The following is a 16,063-nucleotide window of genomic DNA, read 5'->3' as shown; positions in this document are numbered from 1 at the left end:
ACAGACATGATGCCTGATGGTTTCAAATGCTCCTAATTTTTTAATGTTAATTATTATATTAGCATCTGCTAGCCTCAAATATAGGTCCTCTCTTTTTGTGAATGTAATATAAAAGTAAAGGAAAAAACAATCTCTTCCCCAGTAATCTTATCCATATCAAGATTTATTTTGTTTGCATGTTTACTTATTTCTTTTCTATTTTTTATTTTTAAATTAAATGTTGGTGTGAAATGTTTAAACCCATTTATTGAGATGATTATTTGAACTCTGACTGGGCCCAGTTGAAAAGTGTTCTTTTGTGAAGATTGTTCATCGCATCCCTCCTGGGAGAAGGAAAGAAAAATATTATATATGTTTTAACACAAATAATCCCCATTTTCTCACTGGAATGCAGGGAGCATTACACACATCTAGGTATGTGCAGCAAAATTGACATGCTGTTTGAATTGGACCGTTGTGTATTATTTTGGTACTCCTAGTCTGAAGACAACAAGTAGTTTGGGAAATAGTATACCGTTATCCCCATTTTACAGACCTCTACCTAATGGTTTACAGTAATCTGTGTTGATTGCTGCTGGTTTCAGGAGAGCAAGATATTCTGTAGTAAGGGTTTGTGGAACAGTAATAGAACATGAACTTGTCCTAAGCTTTCCAGTTTCTGACTAGCTTATGCACTGAACCTGAATGTTTATGTTCTGTTTTATAATCTTATCCTTTATTCAGTACTTTTGAAATTCTCATTTGGAACAATATAATATGCTTGTTTCTTCAATATCCTCTAGCTATAATGTAAGGATTGATACTAAATCCGTCAAGGTGTTACTGTCCTGCAGATACAAGCATGCTCTATACAGATGTTTTCTCATGAATATAAAATATATTTTTTTAAAAAAATTAACTGTTTCACTACTGAGATGTATAGGAGACTCAGCCTCCTATTACTTCCAAACACTTGTCCAAATAGTCTTCCCACATAAGAACAAACTCATTCCATCAGCAAGGAAGGAGATAAAACATCTCTTTCTTATACATGCAATGTTCAATTTAAGTTAAAAAAAAAAAAATACTCTTACAGTGTTATAGCCTAATCTTAATAATATGTACATAAAAGCTTTCTTCCTGTTATGATCCTGTTTTATAGGCTCATTGTTGATGACATGTCCTTACTGTTCACGTACAAGACAGATGAACACATTTCTACCACAGTCTCCACTACTTTAATAAACTGTAATTATCGATTGAAATACTGTATGCCTCATTATTTATTTATAGCTCTGAAGAATTCTCAAGAATATTTTTCCTCTATTTTGTGTTATTTTGTTTTAACAAAGGTGAAAGACTGTAGAAAACCATGCAAGCAATCCAAAGCCCTTTCTTTCACCATGAAATGGCTTGATGTGTATCGTAGTGTCCTTTCTTCAATAAGCATTATTTCCTGGCACAGCAAAATCTCAATAAGTCATCACTTTGCTCAATGTTTAGGCTTCAAGTCATCAAAGCATTTAAACACATACTTAACTTTAGTGCCTGATTAAGTGCCACTGGAATAGGATTTAAGGACTTGCTTAAAATTTAGAGGGTGTTAACATGCTTTGCTGAGTAAGGATGAAATGCTAAATTGAAATCATATTTATGTTGGAGTTGAAACTATTTCCAAGTTTACTAAAAAATAAAAGAAAGCAGATTTGATCATATTATCTGCATATTTACCTGTTTCATTCTCCACTTCTTCCCAAAAAAAGTGTTTGGACCTTTGATTTATAAAACCAAATGTTGTTCCTAACCTGATCAAGCAGATGGAAATTTGTAAGCAAACTGATGTGAAGAAATTATATTCTTTTGCTGAAGGACTAAATTTTCATGGTGAATGCTGTGCTATTATGTGAGGGGAGAAGAAGACATTGAGAAAAATCATGGCTGGTCTCTGTTGGGAACAAGAGGAAGCCTTTTCATCTCTTCGGGAAGAAGATAGGACTTGAAGGCACAGGTTGGTAGCATATGAACAGAAGATTCATTCTAATTTAATTTCCAAACTCAGTCATCTTGAAGGCATGAGCCCACTGGAAAACATTCTTCATTAGACCTGATGAAGCAGAGGTTCAGAATATATTTGTATGATTTCTTTGCAATTTTGTAGATGGTCATGGCAAAACAGAAGCCGATGCCAAATCTAGCTCTAAATCTAGCTCTAGAGGAAATGATCAGGCATCATTTATCATGACAGAGAAAGTTTTTTAAAGGATCTAAAAAACCCTTACAGAAAAATAAAACTATATTGACTGTGGTCTACATTGATATAATTAATTATTTTCTAAATATTAAAAAAAAAAAAAACCAAACAACCAAAGATATTCCTAAATCTGAAGACAATAATCCTAATTATGAAGACAAATAAATATCACCAAACCATTCCATGTGACCTCAGAGAGCATTTTTTTAAGGAATTTTCTTCCAAACTTGTCTTTGACACCTTAAATTCTGAAAACCTTTAGATACATCTATAATTATCACCTGTATACATCTGAACTCCTTCTCTACCTGTTTATTTTCAGGCCCCATGCACCAATTTCCCTATTCCTCTGCCTACCTGGATGTGGATACAGTTAACTTTATCCACCATTTGATGCCAACAAAATTAATCTTGAGATAATTTCACTTAGAAGAGACTTGGCTTGGAGCAAGCCGAGATTCTGGAGAGCTTCTTGGTCCAGCCCTTTTTTTCACCAGGGGTGCAAAACACCCCTCCTGTCACTGTGTATTAACTGTTGAGCATGGTGAGGTTGTGGGCAAAATCCCTACATGACCTGGCAAGGGCAGTATTTCAGTGTAAGGTCCCTGTTACTCAATCATATTGCTGGGGCTGGGAGAAGGGAAAGTGCAGACTGAATTTTCTTGTCTTTACTCCCATTTTCTTTTTCAGCGTATTAGTTCATACTTAGAAGGATTTTTAACTAGTATTCCTAAGACAAGTTTGGGAGCATTTCTATTGATCAGCAACATGATTACTATTTGTATACACTGCTGGGATGGAAAAAACTGGTTATGATTCCTGCTATTTTGGTTATTGTCAGTATTGTCAGAAAGAGATAAAGATTTTTTTTCTTTCTAATACTTATGTTCTTTTTTTCTCTTTCCTATCCTTCAAGAAAATGTTTATTTTTATTTATTTTTATTCTATCCAACAGTTGCAGCTGATTTTGAAGTGTTGGACTATTATTTGGGGTGGGGGGTGGGAAGGTGTTTGGATGTTAACAATTTTTGCAAAGATGATAAAATCAATGTGACATTTCCAGAACAATGATAGATAAAAATGATGAGTGATCTTTAAAAACACAAGGCCAATTTTTAAACATGTCACTACTGTACTATTTCAGAGTTTGTCAAAGATAAAACAGTAAAAGTTATAGATACGGTAACTAATAATATTTCACTGACTAAACTATAGATAAGCAGGATGTATAGTATACAAGTTCTGTATTCTTTTAAATATAACAGGATAGAAATGCTGCAGAAAGGGACAGAATTAAATCTAGTTACTTTGGGTTATTTGATTAGACAGGTCTAAGGCTATGACCTTGCAATCAGTTGTTGTGAAAGGGACTTACAGCATTTTATACTATCTATGGAGGATTCACATGGGTTGAAGTGATTGTGGTTTGATGACCAAGTTTTATGAGTCACCTGAACAATATAGTCATGCTTTTAAGGCTATTAGTATGTCATGCTGTGAGTGCAAGACTCACTTTAGAATGATGGGACAATGTGTCTCTTGCTTTGAAAGGGTTTTGGGTTTTGATATACACGCCCCTTTAGTGGACTTTTGGCTATAAGAACCTGTGTTCATAAAGTGTGGGAGACTCGTGATTTCCTGCAGCTGACACAGACTTTAACAATAACATGTATTATTACTTCTACAATGGTTCCTGGTTATTTCATTAGCAAGCTATGGATAAAAGTCTGGTTCTGGAGGTAAAGATCTTCACCATTTGATATCATTGGTGAAGTGTTGTCAAATCAGGGAGCTGTATCTGCTCTGTTCCTAACGGGGTTTCACAGTCAGGAAGAGTTGGTGTGACTCAGTTGTGCAAGCCTGGAATGAGCCCTTTGGTTAGCATGGAGAAAACAGAAGCAAGAAATGATCAGTAGTGGGGTTCTTGCAAGAGAGTACTTGACCTAAGTATGTGACTGAACCAAATTTAATAAACCGAGAGGTATGGACATCTAAAATTTAACAGGCTATGCATCCAGAAAAAAGGGAATTGATAATAGCAAATATTTGCCAGTTACTGGACACAAAAAAAAACATGGCTTCTAATGATCTTGGTAGAATTATAGAAATTAATTTATATATAACATTGAAAAAGGTGTTCCATTGCCAAAAATGGGAGCTCTGTGAAATTTCAGTAAACTATATTTCAAGAGAAACTCCAAGAAATTCAACTGATACTTGAACGTATCTCTGAATAACATATTAACACAGTTCTAGTTCAACTTACATAGTTTAGAAGTAGCTGCAAACCAGATGTCAGCATTTACCATGTTCAAATAGATGGCTCATTTTGCAGTTGTGAAATATTGAAGTTAACAAAACGAAAGAGGAAAAAAATCACACATAGCAGTTTAAACATGGTGTTGGTTTTACAACCTCATTTTGGGGGAAAAATAACTTCACAATTTAACTGCAGATTAAATCTGATCTGTTTCCATTCTAATCATCTCATTAGAAGCAAATGAACATAAATTGTGAATCAAAAAAAGGGTGTGGAAAGATTTATGACACATCCTCGCATCACTATACCATAGACACAAACATTAACCAAAATATGAGGAAAAAAGGAAGCACTAAGCACCAGTTTAAGGTCTTGTTTAGCCTTTTTCAAACCTATGAAGAGTCACAGTTTTATCTAAGAGCTGGAAACTTGATCAGTCTTCAAATTAAAGAATCATAAAATATCATGTGCTCCCCTCGCCGCGATTCCCCGAGCGGAGGCGTGCTGGGTGGCGAGAGGGAAGAGAACGGGCGGCCGCTCCCCCGGTGAAGCTCTGCTGTCCCAGTCGGTGGTGGGGAACAGACGGAGGCGACATGGGACTTGGGGGTGAACAGGATGGTTTTATTCAGTGAGCCCCAAGACCCCCCTTGAGAGGGGGAGCAGAGGTTTTATACAAGAATTCAGGGAGACGGGTGTAGGCACAGCAACCAATGAGGGAATAGCAGGGGAGGAGTTTAGGGCAGAATTAACCCATCACAAACCTATCAGGGGAAGCAGGGAAGTGGAATAACACAAAATAAGCAATAGGGTTTTGAGTCTCACTAAACAGACAGGAAATGCTCTGGAAGCAGAGGAGGGGGCTAGGAGGAATGACAGGGAAGGTTCCAGGGAAAGGGGCAGGGTAAAGGAGGATTGACAACTTGGAGATGAGGGGGTTAGGGGAGAGCTAGGGAATACTGACAACTGGGGAGAGGAGGAGATTAGGGATGGGGGGTGGAAACAGATATTGAACAAAAATCAAATTAAAGACACACCACCACAAGATAGGTCTCATTTTTCTACATCACATTCAAAAACAGGTGTAATAAGATGTAAGACTCAATGTGGGTAAATATTGGGATTAATTCTGATTTTATGCACTAGTTACACTTAATTCCAAAGCACTGCAATTCATCCAAAATGTTTCTAAATGTCTACTTAACTATAAAATGTATGTGTTTCACACAATCCACATTTTCTGAAGTTTTTGAACAGCATATGTGCATAATAATGGGATAGTCTGCTCAGTCTCAACTTCAGGGGTTTATCTTCAAATATTTCAAACCATGTGATCATTAACAGAAAGTACCTTTCCTTCCTCCAGGATTTTTTCTATGATTTGAAAAGAAAAATCATGTGTATGTTACCTCATGTACACATTTCTCTTGGTCCATTATAAACACTTACCTCAGCTTACACACGACAATATGCATATGAAACATTTTATAGCAATGTTAAAAGCAAAATAAATGGATTTATTGACTGTCTATTTTTTCTCTTCAAGGGAGTCCCACACAACATGTATTTATTACACAAACATGTGTCTTTGAGTTCACAAATATTTGGACATATCAGAAATTTTCCTTGCTTTTGCTCCTCCCACAAATGTTACAGAAGGCCAAGGAGTACTTGGTTAAGGAGAACTCCTGCTTAGTATTTTCAGGCCTAATATGAAAATCTTCAGAAATGTGATGCAGCAGACAGCAGGAAAGGGAGAGTAGTAGGTGAGAAAATATGCAGAAGGCACAAAAAAACTCCAGAAAATAATTGCTAAGAATTGTTGTCAGTATGTATTGACCATCTGGGAAATGAGAGGCCTGCACATCATTCACCTTTTGTGGAATATGAAGAATTGTGACATGATCACAGTTATACTGCTAAATGTAATATTGTGTTATAAAGCACAAATAGTCCAGAGATTCCCAAATGTAAACATATTAAATTTACATTCCTTTGCTGTTGTTTTCTATTTTTTTAAAATATGGCCAAGAATAGCCTAACCTTTCTTCTCTTACTTTCTTAATACCAATGGCTACATCATTTAACCTGAAACTTAAACAAATAAATATAAAACAAATAATAACATAGACAAAGTTAGACACCAAAGAAACACTAATATGAAAAAAATGAAAAGATAATATGAATTGGTGTAAAATAATGTATTACTACTGAAACCATATGGATATTTTGTTTTGTAACAAAATATGATGTAAAATCTCATTTAGTACTAACGTCACCAGAATTCTCTATAATTTGGTGCCAAAGTTCTACCTGTGGGGCATGAATTACTTCAGAAATCTCAAGAAATTAATCAGTAATACTGTATCTGAGACCAGACTTTAAAATATTAAAAAAAAAAAAATCACTTTGAATAAGATATTTAATTTAATTTTTAAGCATACACCACAGGACAAACAAAAATAGTTTATAGGTCATAGTAAATGTGAAAACTCAAAAACTAACTATATTTTAGTTTGTGAATTAAAATTTTGATTATTAATTTACACTATACATCATCTTCCCATTGAAAATAACCTAGCCTTAGGAAACAGCATTATTTTCAAGGATCTGTCCAAGGAAAAATGCCTATATACTTTGATCAATAAAAAGCAGGGTCCAAAGGGTCAGGAAAAACCGTTGTGTTCCCAAATTAATAAGAAAGACATTCCTTTCTGCAGGACTGGCCATCTTAGAAGATTGTCTCCAGTGCACCTTAGAGACCTCAGTTTCAGGCTGGCTTGATGTCTTAATTGAATTGCCTTTGCTGTGGAGTGGAGAAAACAAAGCCTCAGAGACTTTCCCAGACAGAGAGAAAGAGGTGAGTGAAGGGAATCCATGATACCTGCTCAATAAAAAGGGATCATTTAACTCCAGTCTGACAATCAAAAAAAAAAAAAAAAAAAAAAAAAAAAAAAGGGGAGGGAGGAATTTATTGATCTCTGGTGATAAATTTCACAGTGTGTGTATGATACACAACATATGTAATAACAATAATTACTGCATGACCTTATTCTTACCTAGCTCTTCTCATTATTATGGCTCAGAGCAGCTTATTTAGAAAGTTTCCCTCAGTACTCTGTTATGCAGAGAAATGACTTGATCAAGGTCACCCATCAGTCAGTGACAGAGCAGAAATTAGACTTTGGACTCTCTTCATGTAATGCTATATCTTCCAGACTAGAGCTTTATTTGTAGATACATGTAGATGATAACATGCATATGTGTACAGTATCTTGATATTACCTATGAGCAGGCAATCCAGGATATCTTCTTGTCTTATAATTATTCTCTATGCCAACACCACCTCCTGTGTACTTTTACACAGTCTAAATTTGTATTCCCTAATTTTTGTCCCCAGCTACCTTAGAGATGTTTTCAAAGATCAAAGAGCCAGTACTTCTCAGCAGTGGCAAAAATACGGCGAAGGATGGTGGGAAGCATTGCTCTTTGTGAGTTTCAGATTGGGTACTAGGAAGGTTATGAAATCTTCATTTCTGCATATCTGCAGCACTTGTTTAGGCAAAACCATGTCTGACCTCTCCTTTTGTGGGTTTTAAACAGAAAGTTAGAAGAGATGACCTCCAGAGGTCTCTTTTAATCAACCTTTCTGTGATTATAGAATCATAAAACTCTTTATGTTGGAAGGCACGTTTCACAATCATCTACTAGAAGCCCTCTGCAGTGACCAGAGACATCTTCCAATACATTAATTTCCTCAAAGCCCTATCTAACCTGATGTTGATTGCTTACAGCTCTGGGGCATCCAATGCCTTTCTGGGCCACCTGTTCTGGGCAACCTGTTTTACCACCCACCAGGTAAAAAACTATTACCCCTGTTCCTAGCACAACAGAATGTGCTGCAAAATTTACACCACTCTTTCTATGAGCACCCTTTACCTTCATGATGATTACAACAAGGGATATATTCTGCTGATTCTACACTATTCCCAGATGGCCTCTCCTTTTGTGTCACATGGCTTTCCTCCCTCACTGACTTCCTAATCCCTTCTGCCATGGTGCTGCTCTATTTTCTTGTGTGCCTTTCTCAGCCATCTGCATGACAAAATGGAGTTAGCTTCTCCCAGCAGTGAGCTCCTGCACACACAGTATTCACCACAGCGTGCTACAGCCTTCCTGGCCATACAGATAGCTTAGCAACAGAAACCACTGCTGCCTATTGCTGAGGCAAGTGCTGTGGAGATCTTTCTGTATCTATCAAACAAATTATAGCCATCTTCAAGTGAGTGGAAGCAGACATTGAGGTGGGAATAAGGGGTAAAAGATGTCTCAATACCCCAGAATTGTGTCTTGTCGTGTGCCTGCTAACCAAAATATCTGGAGTTCTTATGCTAAGAAAACTGGTTTGCATGGCTTTGAAGACTGAATTAGAACATTTTATAGCACAGAATGCAAATAATCAGGTAATTTACTCTGTAGATGTACAGTAATTGCAGCATAATTAGAATAATTACATTTTACCTGCAGGACATGCACTTATGGCATGTTGTATTTGCATTAAATATTCAATATATACATTCCAGACCAATTCATCTTTGCAGCAGTTCTATGAAGAAGTCATTGGATACATTACAGGGATGAATTTAACTTAAGTACTTTATCTTATGAAAATTACCATCTTGACTGATATTCCCATTTTCAAAAAAAAAATCTTTTTAGGAGAATTTGGTGATGAAACTTGCATAGCCTGGGAGCAATTAATCTACTCAAAATTTAACTTCAAGTCATTGGAATAACAGGTGAACACAAAAGTACAACAACCAGGTAATCACTCACTGCAGTGAGCAATCAAGCAGTTCATTCTCTATTGAACACAGACCAAACTTTGGGGTCAGGCCAAGGCCTTAACTCCAGCTGCTTTGTGTTAATGAGGAAAGGAAAAGCAACCAAAAACCTGCCTGAAAAGAGTAACTATAAATACCCCTCACTGCGCCAGTGTTTTTGAGTGTCATGGGTCTGCTACCCTTGTCTCTCCTCTTTGTGCCCTCTTCCCTTGGCATAAGCACAGGAACCAGCCGTGACAAAAGCAGCAAGGGCTAAGGGATAATGTGTGGGAGGAAGGATGAGTCACTGCTTAGGGCAGAAGTTTGGTATGCTTGCAGACCTGGATTCAGGTCCTTGTTATGCAAAAATCTTTCCCCATGATCTTGTCCAAATCACTGATAATTAAACCTAGAAAATGTGCTGGTAGAAGTAAGTAAAGCAGGTAAGAAATACCCAGAACTATTGAGAGTTTAAAGTTTCAGGATTATCTAATCTAATGAGTTTGAAGTCTAAGAAACAGAGACAGTAGGCTAAGCAGAGTGATAGTAAGAGAAAAGAACAATTTGGGCAGTATTCCTCCAGATATATAACTTGTTTAGAGACAGATATGGCTGTCCCAGGAGTAGAAACTGTTTTACTTTTGCAAAACACCAGCCTGTTTTTTGGAACAAGGCATAACACTGGTGCTTTTCTACTTCCAACTTCTGTACCCTTGTTGCTCAGTTAAAACACCTTGGGAATTAAAAAAGAAAATAATCCAACCCTGGAAACGGCCTCTGAGGTTAATAGGGATGAGATTAAAATACTAGAAACACTAAGGTTGGAAATGATCTTCAAGATCCTTGAACTGAACCATGAACACGGTGAACCATGTTCACCACTATGCCATATTCCCAAGTACCACATCCACCAGTTCTGTGGCCACACAGTACCTTTCAAATACTTCCAGGTATGGTGATTCCAGCACTCACCTGGGCAGCCTGTTCCAATGCCATGCCTTCAGTGAAGAATTCTTTCCTAATATCCAATCTAAACCTCTGCTGGTGCAGATTGAGGCTTTTTCCTCATTTTTTGTCGCTTGTCACTTGGGAGAAGAGACCAAGCCCCATCTCACAACAGTGTGAGAGGCTCCCTGAACCACTTTTTTCTCCAGGCTGAGCCCTCACAGCTGCTTCAGCTGCTTCTCATCAGGCTTGTGCTCCAGACCCTTCCCCAGCTCTGTTGCCCTTCTTTGGAGGCACTCCAGCACCTGAAAGTCTATCTTTTGAGTGCCCCAGAACTGAACACAGGACTTGAGGTATGGCCTCAACAATGGCCTCAAGATGCAGAAGGGGGAGCAAAATCCTCAAACAAAAGTACACCAAACCCATGGCTCACTTGTTCCCTATCTGTAAAGTTTGCTTCCCTTCAGGCAGAACCAAACAGACCTCACTGTGCTGGAGGCCAGGTGCATGTCATATAGTACATGTCATATTTGCCCTCCTAACAATGCAATCTAAGCTGCATTAAAAGACATTTTGGCTGTCATGATAGAGGACTCCAGTACTCAGCCTACATTAGAGATGCAGAAGGGAAGTATGGTCAAATGGCAGAACACTCATGGTCTTGGGTTTAACAAACAGAACACTGCGGTCAAATAGCCCAGTGGCTATCAGACAGATCAGATATTTCCAAACAGACTGGAAAAAACAGTAGATATCATAAAGTCTTTGTCTCAGAGCTCTCTTAAAATTTTTGATCTCCACTTCAGATCTGACTGCCATTCCAACAAACACTAATGAAAACAATAAAAGAGAGCCAGATCATATAGGGACAAAGCTCTCTTAGCCTTGTTTGTTATGACAAGTGCCCAACTTAGTTCAGAAACTTTTACTGTGAAGTGGTGGACTATGACATTATTTGGCATTCTTTCTCTTCCTTTGCAAATTTTTAGTCCTCCATTAAGCTTTTGTCTCATGTTTTTCAAAATGCTTTCCAAAATGTTTTTTTCCTGCTCCAGTCTCCACTGTTGCACTTTTTGGACGTGTCCATTCAGCATGCTAATTTCCCTGTGTGTGTGATGAAAGAGTTCCTCCAGAGCCTCTTAGATCCTAGTCCTTTCTTAGCTAATTACCATGTGCCAGATACTGGAGTTATGGGGCCTCAGGGTGATCATTTTGTTGACAATGTGCGACAATAACCATATAATCACAGCACAATTATGGAGCATTTATGGAGTTACTTGTGTTGTGTCATAGATGAAGTTAGCAAATGTAATTTATGTCTCAACACTAAAGAGGACAGAGTCTTAAGGTCAAAGGCTGAGGTTTCAGTAAAAATTTCATTTTTTAAAGCTGCTTTTAGAAGGCCAAATTCTCTCAAATCAGAAAAAACTATGTTTGTTAGACTTCTCTTTAATTTTTCTTTCTATAAGCTCTAAAATTCCAATCCAAATTTGCCAACAGGAAATTACTTTCATATGGTGAAGGAAGATCAATAAAAAAAGCAAATCTTCATAAAACTTCCCAGAAAGATTCTTGAACCCAAATATTCTAAATAAATAAATAAATGCATTCATACATAAAAATGTTCCTCATCAACATCTATCTGTCTCTTGACACCACTTTCACACACTGTTCATATAAAACTCCTACCAGGTGTAGAGTGATTAAAAAGACCAAAAATAAAACCATTATCTATCAAGCTAACATTTCCTCACATCATCTGCAGCAGCACATTGACGGCCGCCTGGATGCTCAATCATTTCTTGTGTTCTAAGGTGGCATTTGGACAGGAGACACTCTGCCACAGATCAGAGGAGAGATGGGGCTTTAGCAGAGTGGCCTATGAGCACCCAAGAAACCTGATGGATAAGGAAAAGGGGAACAGCATTTACAAAAGATGTCATCCAGGATAAGTCAAATGGAGCAGAAGAGGGGCAGGATTTGGAAGGCTTATCAGAAAGGAAGCATATAATTCCTAATATCACAAAGTCTTTTTTTAAAGATTGGTGTGTGCATATATATGGTAATGGCATACACAAGGGATGCATATGCATTTTGCCATATTACCATATATACATATGCAGATATATGTTTATATGCATACAAACACACAAAACCTCCCAACACAGACCAACCCATAAATGTATAAATATACAATGTGTTTCTCTTTTTCAATAAAAGAGGATATAGGCTCCTAGACCAACTTTCATATATGGCAGCTTAGAGCAAAAATGTTTTATTCATGAATGATGTCTTTTTTCCTTTTTTTCCTTTTTTTTATAAACACATAAAAATGTGAAACAATAAAAGTGATATATACCTAATAATGAGTGAGCCAATAAACCCCACCAGGCAACTTAGCTTTGGAAGTGGAAAAATTGACTTTGTATAACAAATTGCAGAATTATTAATCCTGTTTGAAACCCTTTTTATATCAGACCATTTACTTTAATTCTTGCTACTTTCAACATTATCATACATTATGCATTTTTTCTTTGTAATTTTTTTTTTCTTTCCACAAGTACAGTGTGCTCTCAAACTTTAAAGGGCTGGAAGCATTTAAAAGAGAAGCCTACTGGGTAAAAAAAAAAAAAAAAAAAAAAAAAAAAAAAAAAAAAAGGAAAAAGGGATAAATTATTTAGGCCATTCTGAGGTACTCATGCCTGCAAAAACTCCCTCATAGTGGTCCCTCACAGACCACTGATGACTTAGACTTTGTGAAACCCCTGCAAGGCAAGAAAATACCATCTCCTTCCTGTTAAGTGAGCAGAGAAGTGAAAGAACAGAGCTATTGCTGTGTCTATAGCAAACTGAGGATGAAGGTTCCAGAGGGATGCTAAACCCACCAAACCCACCCTTCCTTGTATCTTCTGTCCTGGTGAACATCCAGGGCATCCTGCAAATGAATGAAGGGGGGCACATATGGGGATGCCTTACTTTAAGGGCATCTTTCTGAAGACATACAAGCAGGAGTAAATACTTTTTTGTATTCTTTTTGCAAAGTACGTTTTTGTACTTAAAAAAATCAGACCCTCTAAATGTAGATTGGTCTTCAGACACATCTGTAAGAAGGAATGTGAGTTGAGTGAAATAGTGGCTAAGGAGAAGGACATAGTGATTTTTTGAGGTAAAACCCACATGATTCATCCAAGAAGAGCCTCAGTCATGCTCCTGGTGTTATACACACTATGTGTGTGTGCCTGGACACGGGGTAAACATGTATGGGTGGAAATACCCAGGTTATGTTTGCAATGTGGTACGCTCAATGCCTATCTTTTTTAGGAAGTATCAATATAATCAATAATTTCTTAAAAGGCAGATTTTAGATGGGCAAGGTAGAAAATTACTCATTTAGTCTAGAACCTGAAATCTGAGGTCAGTGAGGACCTAGTGGTCCATCTGAGCTCTGTGAGCGCCATATATGGCGCCACACTGGATAAGAGTTCAATGCCAAGGACATCCATTTTACTGACTGAAACCAAACAACTGGCAAATATCAGACTAATATTTTTTTTCAGGCTGTGTTTGTCAGAATAATGGACAGCAACATGCCAAAGGTGCAAATATGGTAAGTGTATTGTTATATCCAGCACACTTTTTTTACTTCAGTAGAAAACTCCAAACTTTTGAAAAGTAATCTTAAAAGGAAAAATGTGTTTCCAAATGTAACCTGCTGTTAGCTCTTGAATGCTTATTTAACACCATTGCCTCTCTCACATCGTTCTGTATCTGTTCTTTTTGATGCACAAGATGCTTAATGCAAACCATGACAGCAATAATGCAGAGGATTTTACTTTTCATTGTTTTAAGCCTGAGAGATCTTAGGATCTCAAAGAAACCTCAGCCAATCACTAAAATCCCATGGAATTTGATAGGACTGATTTTGAACTGTAACCTCTTTGATTTAAGGTAAACAAATGTATTAACTGGTTGGATTTTGTAATTCAATATAGCAGGATGTTAAGCTTGGCTAGAGCAATAATATTTTTAGTCATTAGCAGAGCTTTTCAGTAAGAAGATATGCTGTCTGTTGGCAAGTAGCTGTCAAAATAAGGGAATTGGAGGTCATGTTTCTCTAGTGAATCTTAAAGAATTAAATTACTTGAATTTGGTTACTTTCTCTTCCAGGTGTGTTTAATCTTAACTTTTTTTTTTCTTTTCTTCTGATGTGTTTGATTTGCATGGCTTCAGCTTGAGTTGGGACTGAAGGTGTGGCTTCTATGAGAAGATGCTGAAAGCTTCACCCAGGTCCAAGAGAGTCAGTTCCAGCTTTCCTCAGCCCCATGCCCCATTCTTCTGCACTGCTGAGTGGAGAAATCAGAGAAATCCAGAGTGAAGTTGAGCCCAGGAATGAGAGATAGGTGGGCAAAGTTGTTTTCAGTATTTGATTTTATTTCTCGTTATCCTATTCTGATTTCCCCAAATCAAGTCAGTTTTGCCTGTGATATTAACTGGTTAGAAATCTGTCCTTGTCATTACCTCAACCCATGCCCCTTAACTATATTTTTGTCTTCCCTACCCAGCTGAGGAAGGAAGTGACAGAATGGCTTTGGCTGGCACCTGGTGTCCAGCCTGGGTCAGCCTACCACACCTGACTAACAGACATGCAGTTCAGGTTCAATAACACCAGCAACATCTGATTAATTTGGAATACTTTTGTTGGCTAGCAAACATATAAACATTTTAGGGGTAAGGTTTATAGAGAAGGCTATTCTAAAATATCATTTTGGTGTATTACAAATTCCACCTTTGGGCAAATGTTCCTCTAATCTTCCTCTCAATAGGTTAGATAATCAGTTTGAAGAGTACTTAAAGATATCAGGCAATTTTATTTTCCACATCTCTTCCTTTGCCAAGACTAACAATTTCAAACTTCCATACTTGCTAGCTATGTATAATGCATTTCCAGATGTGAACACTTGTTTAAACCAGTGAACTCTCTTTCAGAAGCATGATTTCCACTTAAAGAAACCTGAAGTTCCCACAACCTAAACTCTAATACCTTTTAGGCATTAGTTACCATCTCTGTGTCAATCTGTAGAAAAGAGCCTTAGGTTCCATCTGTAGTAAACCAAATATTATTTTCCCTCTGCAGGAAGGAAAGAAGAGGTACCTTTGTTGCATATTCTAACAGCACCTTTTTTTTATCTTTACTGATCATGAATTGTATAAAATTCTAAAGTTTTGCCCTGTATCTCATTGCATGTGTGGTGAATCCATGAATTTTCAACTGCACATAAAAAGTGCTTCTCATTTTTTGTGGAAAGGAATTAGTCCAAATGGGATCTAATAGCATATGGATTTTGAAAATACAATCAAAACACCTATTTTCATAACAATCTAATAATTATTCTATTTATATACAGCATTGACATTCTTTCTTTCCTGTTTTCCAAAGTCCCCCTAATTTGCTCCTGCATCTCTCCAAACTCCCTTTCTTCTATTATTTTGTTAGCTGTCTGTATAATGCTGATTTTGAAGCTGATCACAGCTGATGTTGCTGATAAAAAGCCCCAACACAACAAGCAAGAAACACAAGTCCAAATCCCCCAATGATAATGTCCAAAGGGGGCTGTACTGTGCTATAATACAAAGCACATGAAAAACTGATTTACATGGAGTAATTTAAAGTTTCTACTTCCAGACATGGAATGAGACAGAAAGAGAGTACTAGGGAGCTGAGATGGAGGGAGGCTTGGTTTAATTTATGGATTGAAAATGTTTCTAATTAAACTTTTCCACACAAAGAGTCATTTGCACAGAAAGAAG

The sequence above is a fragment of the Lonchura striata genome, chromosome Z (assembly GCF_050655825.1).
Source record: "Lonchura striata isolate lonStrDom1 chromosome Z, ASM5065582v1, whole genome shotgun sequence".
NCBI lineage: Eukaryota > Metazoa > Chordata > Aves > Passeriformes > Estrildidae > Lonchura > Lonchura striata.
The sequence above is the reverse complement of the archived record's forward strand: the minus strand, read 5'-3'. Positions refer to the sequence as shown.